The following is an 11,139-nucleotide window of genomic DNA, read 5'->3' as shown; positions in this document are numbered from 1 at the left end:
TCATATATGTGAAAAATATAAAAACAGCTTAATTCTTATTAAACTTAGACTAGGTGCTCTCTAGTAATAACAAAATTTAAATTTATTAATAATATCAAGATATTTTGAAGTTACAAAACTGCTATAGACAAGTGTAGGCATTTCACCTGGACCCATGTTAAATACAACTTTCATACCGGTACCTACATCGTGTTTTTATACTTTCTTCCTCATCTCATTCCATATACCAAGTCTTGTTAACCTTTTGTGTGTTTGCTGTGAAATGGGCATTTGGTTACAGCAGTAGCAACAACAACAGATAATACAATAGAATCGTTGGCCTATTTCAGTTAACACTTTTATTTGTTAATATCTTAATTAAACTTAATCAACTGACGATTATAGTTAACTTTATGAAATTTATAGACTAATATTGCTGGAATTTTCTTGCTGGAGTTTCAATATTCGTAATGGAGGTTATTAATCTTTCAAATCACTATACAATCAATACGTCAACTATTAGAACTTTGTGCCTTTTTTACATATTATAATCCTACTTTCTCAATAATTTCACAATTTAAATATTTTGTTGGTATCACCTTTGAGTAATGTGCTAATATTTGTTTACGTATCTGACGCTCTTCCTCTGTATATTGGAGTGCCTTGTTAACAGGTTATATTTTTCGTGCTTTTTTCTCATGGATTTCATCACTCTCCAAGATGCCAACTATATAATCACCAAAAATCGATTCATCTCTCTGCCACTTGTTTAATTTTTCCAGTAATAATTTCTTTCAAATGATATATGTACGTCGTATTAATCTTTTTAATTGTTACTCATAAATTTTATTTAACTTTTAGATCAGTTTTGTTGTTAAGTGCAACTGATTTCATTTTAAATTTACATTGTCAATTTATCTTATAAATTCATTGTAAGTTGATATTGTTAGATTATAAATAATTTACTTTACTTTTAAATTTAAGTAATTTCTCCCATTTACTTTATTTGTTTTTTAGTTGTCATTTGACAACTGTCATTTACAGTGATGGCAATAAATATGTTCTTTGATATTGAAATGACATGTTTAATAGTGTATATTGTACATAATAATATTCGGACAAACAACTTCCACATTAGGCTTTTAGAACAAAATGTTGTAAAATTTTTTCTTATATGAGGTTAGGATTATGTAAATTAAAATGGATTTAGTGCTAGACTTCAAACAGAAATTAAAATAAGGCATTTTAAAACTGTTTATTTACAGACTATAAAACTATAAAAAAAAAAATGTACAATAGGTGTATTCAAGATGTCTGTGCATCGTTGCATGTACAAATTTATTTGATTTTACAAAAACAATTTCTTTTCTTATAATTCTGCACTTGATTTGCAAGACAATATTCAAGACAATATTTTTAACACCAATTACCTCTTGCATATTTGATTTTCAAGACTCTATACTTCAGCGAAACTGTTAAGTTTGGTTTGATTTTGTTATTTTGTAATTTTATGATTTTGTGCAATTGTTTCTTTTTTTATTTACTTTACGTCCAACAATGTCGGACAATGTCAATGCATTCTGCTTTTCACTTGTTTTTGGCATTAGTGGAAATTATTATATGCCAAATTATCGAATCTGGGTTATATTTTACAAGCAAATAAATATGTAAACAAAAATCATCTGTTCTAAATATTTTCAAGACTAATATGCACAACGTGTGTTCTCGATTATTTGAGTTTGCAAGGATGCACAGACATCCTGAATACCCCTAATATTTCTTTATATAATAAATTTTAAGAAGGTTATGTACACTTTTTCCAATATTTTCTTAATTATGTGTCCATAATATATATTGCTAATGGAATAATAAGGATTCTTTAAAAACAGAAAGGTTTTCAAACATTTTTTTATGAAACAAATAGTATTCTATAGTAGTGCTGTTCGTATTCGGTTTTACGAAGTATTCTCGAACTTATCTGTCGAAGGATCTATTAGAAAGGAACTGGTGGATAACACTACAGAGTGTTGTAAGGAAGCCGAAGTGGCATAGTTTGTGCATCAGACCTTCGAACCATACGGTGTCGAAGGAAAGCCTTCCAACACTCTGTTGTTGCTTTCAATACAAAATGAAAATTTGACACTAGCATCTCACTTCATTTTGCATTAAAAGCAACAACAATTGCCATGACGTGACTGCAATCATAACAAGCCGCTTAGACAATTCCATTTATTTCATTGATTAGACGTTAAAAATATAAATAATTACACAACCAGCTCAACTGCAAAGTTAAGCTGCTTTGGTATAAACAGCTAATTCGCGCCTTATTCACGTACGCCTTTCACTATTTGGTCTGCAATCTCTTTCGCCCATATGGAAAGAATCTGTCTTTTCGAGATATATATGTATGTTCTTTGTTTTTGGTTGAAACTTTTAAGAAAAAAAATGTATTTGAAACAAATGAAACTCTAAATTATTTGAGTTTATGGAAATTTTCTTTGATGTGTGGTGCTTTTATATGTATTTTTAACCATTATATATCATTTATATACCATATATATGGTATATAAATTAATTTCTTTTAAGGTTTTTCAATAATTTTTGTAATTTCTATGTAATTATTTTCCTTAAACTTTTACATTGTATAAAAATAATATGCACTTATTTCATTTACCGATATTAATTAAAACAACATTTGCTTTTAAATTCACTTCAATTACTACTTATTTATAAAATAAATTGTTTTATATCATAACAAAAAAATATGTTTTTAATTATTTAAATTTCTTTTCTATATAGTTTTGTTCTATGCACGCGTAATTTTAAAATAAAACACAAACATTAACATTGGTTCGAAATTTTTCTTTATTGTTAATTTTAGTTCTTTTTGTAACTAACAATTTTCAGTATTTTAATAAATTTTTAACTTTAAACAATTTTTAGATAATGCGGTTATTTTTTGTTTTTTAAAAATATACTAACTTTTATTTCGAAAGTTTTTTTTTTGTGTATCTCTACACGTGTTTCGGCAAATTCGCTTTTGCCTTCATCAGGAGAATTCCTAATATTAAAACATCTAGCAATCTTACAAACTATTTATACCATAAACATGTTATTTTTAATACTAACATTAATATTAATCTTAATTTTAATAAATCTTAAGGTTATTGTCCTTGGGGGTGACAGGTAAGAAATGGTGGCGGGGGTTGGTCTGGTGTTGTTTTTATTTTACACATTCGAAAAATGCGAAGTATACAAAATAGAGTATGGCTCCTGCAACAAAATATACATCGGACAAACCAAAAGACCCTTATCAGTAAGACTTGAAGAACACCTGAAGGAAGCAAGAGAAGCACCAAAGAAAATGAACCCCCACATAAAATCAAATGTCGCCAGACATATAGTAAAGGAAAATCACCACATCAACAGGGATAACGCCCAAATAATCAAAAATGTAAAGGATAGCTGGAAATTAGAAACGGCAGAAAGCGTCGAAATACACAAACATCATACTACAACTTTACTCAACGGCGACAAAGGCAACGTGTCATCGTGCCTTTTTAGATACATCCCAAAAAACCGACAACCCGTCGACCTAACTACCTGTATGTAAAATAAAAACAACACCAGACCAACCCCCGCCACCATTTCTTACCTGTCACCCGCAAGGACAATAACCTTAAGATTTATTAAAATTAAGATTAATATTAAGTTTAGTATTAAAAATAACATGTTTATGGTATAAATAGATTATAAGATTGCTAGATGTTTTAATATTAGGAATTCTCCTGATGAAGACAAAAGCGAATTTGCCGAAACACGTGTAGAGATACACAAAAAAAAAAAACTTTCGAAATAAAAGTTAGTATATTTTTAAAAAACAAAAAATAACCGCATTTAAACATTTTCGAAGTAACGACTCAAAAATTAAAACAAAAAATAAATTTTTAGATATTTCATAATTTTTTAACTTTAAACAATTTTTAGATATTTCATAAATTTTTAATTCAAACCATTTTAGATATTTCATAAATTTTTAACTTTAAACAATTTTTAGATATTTAATAAATTTTTAATTTTAAACAATTTTAGATATTTCATAAATTTTTAACTTTAAACAATTTTTAGATATTTAATAAATTTTTAATTTTAAACAATTTTAGATATTTCACAATTTTTTTAATTCAAACAATTTTAGATATTTCACAAATTTTTTAATAAATTTTAGTATCAACTTCTTTGTATCAACTTTTAATAATTTTTTAGTATCAACTTCTTTGTATCAACTTTTAATAAATTTTTAATAAATTTTAGTATCAACTTCTTTGTATCAACTTTTAATAAACTTTTAATAAATTTTAGTATCAACTTCTTTGTATCAACTTTTAATAAACTTTTAATAAATTTTAGTATCAACTTCTTTGTATCAACTTTTAATAAATTTTTAGTAAATTTTTAATAAATTTCAAACTTCAAATAAATTTTAGATATTTTATAATTTTTTAACTTCAAACAATTTTTAACTTCAAACAATTTTAACTTCAAACAATTTTTAGAGCCGATTGAATACTACGGAACCGAAAGAGATATTTGTAATCTTTAACAAAACTGAGGTTAACATAAATGATCCTGGGTTTTATACCCCTAATAACAGTATCAAAAATCAAGCTCTCAACTCTGTTAAGTTGAAGCTTTTGATTTTTGTATGGACAAGAGCTTAAAGTTTTGTTCTAACAGAACTTTAGCATAGAGTTTTAATGTTACTTAAAATTGTAACAGAAGCGTCCTCTGTTATTGCCATGACAACGAAAAAATGTAATGCTATTTACATAGCGTCATCTCTCAAGCTCTCTGCTTGAAATTATGCTATGATCAGCAGAAATAGTACAGTTCATCTTTTGACTGTATGTGTGTCATGAATTCTTAAGAAGATGATCACGCGATAGATAGATGCGTGTATCTTCTTAAATGTTTATAGTAGCGTTTCCTGCTGTGGCTACTTACTGTCCCAAGTGCGTTTATTAGGGTTTTGTTTATATTGCATTGGAATGTTAAGTGTAGCAAGAAAATGCTAAAGTATGAAATATTACTATACTTGAATGCTGTATAGATTTTTGGATTTTTTGAAATGATATTATTTTTAAATACTGTATAACTTTTTGAGATTTACGGAATTGAGTGACCCTAATAAATTATGAAAGTTATTATTTGAATTTTTGGGTACAGTGGGGTAAATAAGTAGAGGAATATTAGCATCAATGCTAATATGTAACTATATGCATAAATTTTTAATTGATTCGTATTATTGTGTTCAAGATTTCTCCTCAAAACAAAATTTTTCTTATAAATTTTAAATTTAAAATCAAATTTTTTTTAATATAATAATAAAATATGTAGGAATTGTACTGCTTATAAGATCTTTTCAAATGTGGACTCGGTTATCTTCTCCGTTACTCGCGGTCACTTTTTAAATACCTGTTCACCGTCTCGGTATTTCATTATTTTAACGGTGTATAAAGCTGCCGTTATTCATATAGTTCAACTTTTTAGTATTGCAGATGATTGTTGGAATTATTATAAATGAGTGTTGGAACACCTATGCTCGATTAATTTCATCACACGTATTTCATTGATATGTTAATTTATTACCACTATTTAAACAAGGATATGTATTGTTTTTAATTGTTAAAAATCTTGAATATTTTTATTTAATCTCCTTCAGTACCTTTCATTCACAATTTTAAATTCACGAAAATTTACAAAAATAAAAAAATCTCCACAGGTACAAAAAAATTTCTCCCGCACATATAAAAATCATAAAAGTCTTCGAACAGCACTGCACTCGGACTTATATTTTCCGATATCTTGACAGTATCCAAAACACACCTTTTATACGACAGTTTATTCCGAGGTTTTAATGGTCCAAACGCGATCAGCACACTGGCCCATAAGGGCTGTCGTTAAGACGGAACCTCTTAGGGCATTGATCTTAATCTTCCACTTACCGTAGTAACGTAGTAAACAGAGAGAGTCCTAAGGTAATTGTTAAGCTCAATGTAGTTTCAACTGGGGAAGTTGGACCTCATGCAGATGAGACAATCATCTGCGTAGCAGATTTGCCTAATGCATTGAGGAGGAAGGGAAAATGAGAAGGAAGGAGAACTAAAAATTTCGTTTTTACAATTCACTACTGTTCGAAACCTGTCAGTTACATTTTATAATTTTTTAATTGTTATGTCATGATTTCAATTATAAAATAATTAATAATCAATTTAAAAACAAAATATTTTTCTTATAAATTGGTACTATTTAAAAACCTTTGCATTAGCAAAACAGTTTTCTTCGTAATTTTCGTCGTAATTATCTTTAAATCTACATTCGTTTAATTTTGGAGAATCGCTCAATTTTATAAGAAACTTATAAATAAAGTGTTCAATTAAAAATTAAAGGATAACTTCAAAATACCATATGTATTTAACGAAAAATTGCTTCACATCCGGTTATACTTTTTATAATAGAAAAGATTTTTATTTTCTACAATCCATAATAAGCGATGAAACTATTTTCCAGAATTGATAGAACCCTAGTTTAATGGACAATAAAATTTGCAACATTGGTGACTTTCCTTGTTCTAGTATTCTATTTTATTAAGAAAATATCCTCAGTAATGTCGTTCAGTTATATCTAAATGAGACATAAATATTGTTATATTGTATATAAATTTTAAAATACAAATATAGGTACATTTTTCCTTTGTAAATTAAATTGTTCTTTTTTATTTTCACAATCACTCTTCATTTGTCATTAGAGAGGTTGTAACATGTATTCGCCTTGCATAAACTTTTCTTCTTGGATAGGTGCATATTTGGTTAAACTTCCCGTTAATAATACTTTCCATTTAAGTCTTTTTTATCTAAATTCGAAATTTTAAGCCCACATTTAAATGGATTAAAAATAATTTCCTTCTTTTTATCGCATACATTTTGTCAAATAAATTTCGATTTCATCAATGAGTTTTTTAACATCCATCGCACTAGTAATTCGTATGAAATGCGAAATAAAAAAACATCAGATACAGAATCCGACAGGTCTAGTATTTTAGTGACGACATTGACTCCATATCGCATAATTTAATAGACCTAATCAGCTGTAAGCAATAAGCAATAAGCCGCGTGATGTCATGATATTCCAAATTGTATATGGTACAGTAACAGCTTTGGTAGAATTTACAAGCAACATTATCTATAAGTATAAATTAATATTTTATTGACTTCTTTTTAATTAAAAATTAGTTTGAGTTTAAATAGTTAATGAAATTATTACAATCATGATTTTATATAGATACTTAGGTGTGGCTAGGTAGTAGCTTAGGTGAATAAAAAGGAGGGTAAATAATATAAAGAGATAGAATCTTTATAGTATACACATTAGACTGTTTTCACACCTATTTCTTATATTGTTTAGAGCACTATTTGTGGTCAGTATTCATTTATTATTCATTTAAATAATAAATAATAAGCTACATTATTTTTATTATTTAACAAGACTAATTCGGTATATACTTTGTGATAATGATTGAAATTATATATTTTCAATTTGAGTTCATATAACCGTAAACATATGCATATATTATACTTTTACACTATTATACTTATAGTTCTGCGATTGACACAGAACTATTCATTTTATTTAAAAATTATTCTTATCACTGCACATTAATTGAGTTTATAATGAAGTGAAAACTTCAATAATATAATATGTAGACAGTGTGGTACCCGCATAACACCAATTTGTTTGGCAGAGGTTCATGTTAAGTAAATATGGTATGTGATTCATTCCAGAGGAACTTAAGGGTGAAATATAGAAAATATATTAATATTAATATATATCATATTGTCAGTTCTTCCGTTTTTCAGTATTTGAATTGATAAAGAAATGACTTTGAATATTTTTACAAATGTTCTCATTTTTATCCCTCGAAAACAGACAGACTCTTTTATGTTGAAGCAGATAAGTTATGTTGGATAATATCGGATTATTCAAATAAAGTTTTATATTATTCAACCCATAGGGAATATGTTTTCCGATATCTTTTTACTACCTAAAAGGTACTAACTTTACTATATTACACAAAACTTACATATATGTGAAAAATATAAAAACAGTTTAATTCTTATTAAACTTAGACTAGGTGCTCTCTAGTAATAAAAAAATTTAAATTTATTAATAATATCAAGATATTTTGAAGTTACAAAACTGCTATAGACAAGTGTAGGCATTTCACCTGGACCCATGTTAAATACAACTTTCATACCGGTACCTACATCGTGTTTTTATATTTTCTTCTTCATCTCATTCCATATACCAAGTCTTGTCAACCTTTTGTGTGTTTGCTGTGAAATGGGCATTTGGATACAGCAGTAGCAACAACAACAGATAATACAATAGAATCGTTGGCCTATTTCAGTTAACACTTTTATTTGTTAATATCTTAATTAAACTTAATCAACTGACGATTATAGTTAACAATGAAATTTATAGACTAATATTGCTGGAATTTTCTTGCTGGAGTTTCAATATTCGTAATGGAGGTTATTAATCTTTCAAATCACTATACAATCAATACGTCAACTATTAGAACTTTGTGCCTTTTTTACATATTATAATCCTACTTTCTCAATAATTTCACAATTTAAATATTTTGTTGGTATCACCTTTGAGTAATGTGCTAATATTTGTTTACGTATCTGACGCTCTTCCTCTGTATATTGGAGTGCCTTGTTAACAGGTTATATTTTTCGTGCTTTTTCCTCATGGATTTCATCACTCTCCAAGATGCCAACTATATAATCACCAAAAATCGATTCATCTCTCTGCCACTTGTTTAATTTTTCCAGTAATAATTTCTTTCAAATGATATATGTACGTCGTATTAATCTTTTTAATTGTTACTGATTAATTTTATTTAACTTTTAGATCAGTTTTGTTGTTAAGTGCAACTGATTTCATTTTAAATTTACATTGTCAATTTATCTTATAAATTCATTGTTAGTTGATATTGTTAGATTATAAATAATTTACTTTACTTTTAAATTTAAGTAATTTCTCCCATTTACTTTATTTGTTTTTTATTTGTCATTTGACAACTGTCATTTACAGTGGTGGCAATAAATATGTTCTTTGATATTGAAATGACATGTTTAATAGTGTATATTGTACATAATAATATTCGGACAAATAACTTCCACATTAGGCTTTTAGAACAAAATGTTGTAAAATTTTTTCTTATATGAGGTTAGGATTATGTAAATTAAAATGGATTTAGTGCTAGACTTCAAACAGAAATTAAAATAAGGCATTTTAAAACTGTTTATTTACAGACTATAAAACTATAAAAAAAAAAATGTACAATAGGTGTATTCAAGATGTCTGTGCATCGTTGCATGTACAAATTTATTTGATTTTACAAAAACAATTTCTTTTCTTATAATTCTGCACTTGATTTGCAAGACAATATTCAAGACAATATTTTTAACACCAATTACCTCTTGCATATTTGATTTTCAAGACTCTATACTTCAGCGAAACTGTTAAGTTTGTTTTGATTTTGTTATTTTGTAATTTTATGATTTTGTGCAATTGTTTCTTTTTTTATTTACTTTACGTCCAACAATGTCGGACAATGTCAATGCATTCTGCTTTTCACTTGTTTTTGGCATTAGTGGAAATTATTATATGCTAAATTATCGAATCTGGGTTATATTTTACAAGCAAATAAATATGTAAACAAAAATCATCTGTTCTAAATATTTTCAAGACTAATATGCACAACGTGTGTTCTCGATTATTTGAGTTTGCAAGGATGCACAGACATCCTGAATACCCCTAATATTTCTTTATATAATAAATTTTAAGAAGGTTATGTACACTTTTTCCAATATTTTCTTAATTATGTGTCCATAATATATATTGCTAATGGAATAATAAGGATTCTTTAAAAACAGAAAGGTTTTCAAACATTTTTTTATGAAACAAATAGTATTCTATAGTAGTGCTGTTCGTCTTCGGTTTTACGAAGTATTCTCGAACTTATCTGTCGAAGGATCTATTAGAAAGGAACTGGTGGATAACACTACAGAGTGTTGTAAGGAAGCCGAAGTGGCATAGTTTGTGCATCAGACCTTCGAACCATACGGTGTCGAAGGAAAGCCTTCCAACACTCTGTTGTTGCTTTCAATACAAAATGAAAATTTGACACTAGCATCTCACTTCATTTTGCATTAAAAGCAACAACAATTGCCATGACGTGACTGCAATCATAACAAGCCGCTTAGACAATTCCATTTATTTCATTGATTAGACGTTAAAAATATAAATAATTACACAACCAGCTCAACTGCAAAGTTAAGCTGGTTTGCCATAAACAGCTAATTCGCGCCTTATTCACGTACGCCTTTCACTATTTGGTCTGCAATCTCTTTCGCCCATATGGAAAGAATCTGTCTTTTCGAGATATATATGTATGTTCTTTGTTTTTGGTTGAAACTTTTAAGAAAAAAAATGTATTTGAAACAAATGAAACTCTAAATTATTTGAGTTTATGGAAATTTTCTTTGATGTTGTGGTGCTTTTATATGTATTTTTAACCATTATATATCATTTATATACCATATATATGGTATATAAATTAATTTCTTTTAAGGTTTTTCAATAATTTTTGTAATTTCTATGTAATTATTTTCCTTAAACTTTTACATTGTATAAAAATAATATGCACTTATTTCATTTACCGATATTAATTAAAACAACATTTGCTTTTAAATTCACTTCAATTACTACTTATTTATAAAATAAATTGTTTTATATCATAACAAAAAAATATGTTTTTAATTATTTAAATTTCTTTTCTATATAGTTTTGTTCTATGCACGCGTAATTTTAAAATAAAACACAAACATTAACATTGGTTCGAAATTTTTCTTTATTGTTAATTTTAGTTCTTTTTGTAACTAACAATTTTCAGTATTTTAATAAATTTTTAACTTTAAACAATTTTTAGATAATGCGGTTATTTTTTGTTTTTTAAAAATATACTAACTTTTATTTCGAAAGTTTTTTTTTTTTGTGTATCTCTACACGTGTTTCGGCAAATTCGCTTTT

General features: G+C 27.2%; 1 long non-coding RNA gene across 2 annotated transcripts; it reads right to left on the bottom strand.

Annotated features, from left to right (window-relative positions):
• Positions 1-6,576: 6,576 nt before the first annotated feature.
• Positions 6,577-8,935, bottom strand: LOC119663462. Of its 2 annotated transcripts, XR_005251050.1 has the most exons (3): positions 8,694-8,935; positions 6,724-7,221; positions 6,577-6,663 (listed from the first exon to the last, which is right to left on the bottom strand). It is a non-coding gene; the product is annotated as an uncharacterized LOC119663462 (long non-coding RNA). The 2 variants fall into 2 exon arrangements; XR_005251049.1 differs by having other exon boundaries at positions 6,577-7,221.
• Positions 8,936-11,139: the final 2,204 nt, after the last annotated feature.

The sequence above is a fragment of the Teleopsis dalmanni genome, unplaced genomic scaffold, assembly GCF_002237135.1.
Source record: "Teleopsis dalmanni isolate 2A unplaced genomic scaffold, ASM223713v2 unscaffolded_contig_0431, whole genome shotgun sequence".
In the NCBI taxonomy this organism is placed as follows: Eukaryota; Metazoa; Arthropoda; class Insecta; order Diptera; family Diopsidae; genus Teleopsis; species Teleopsis dalmanni.
The sequence above is the reverse complement of the archived record's forward strand: the minus strand, read 5'-3'. Positions and strand labels throughout refer to the sequence as shown.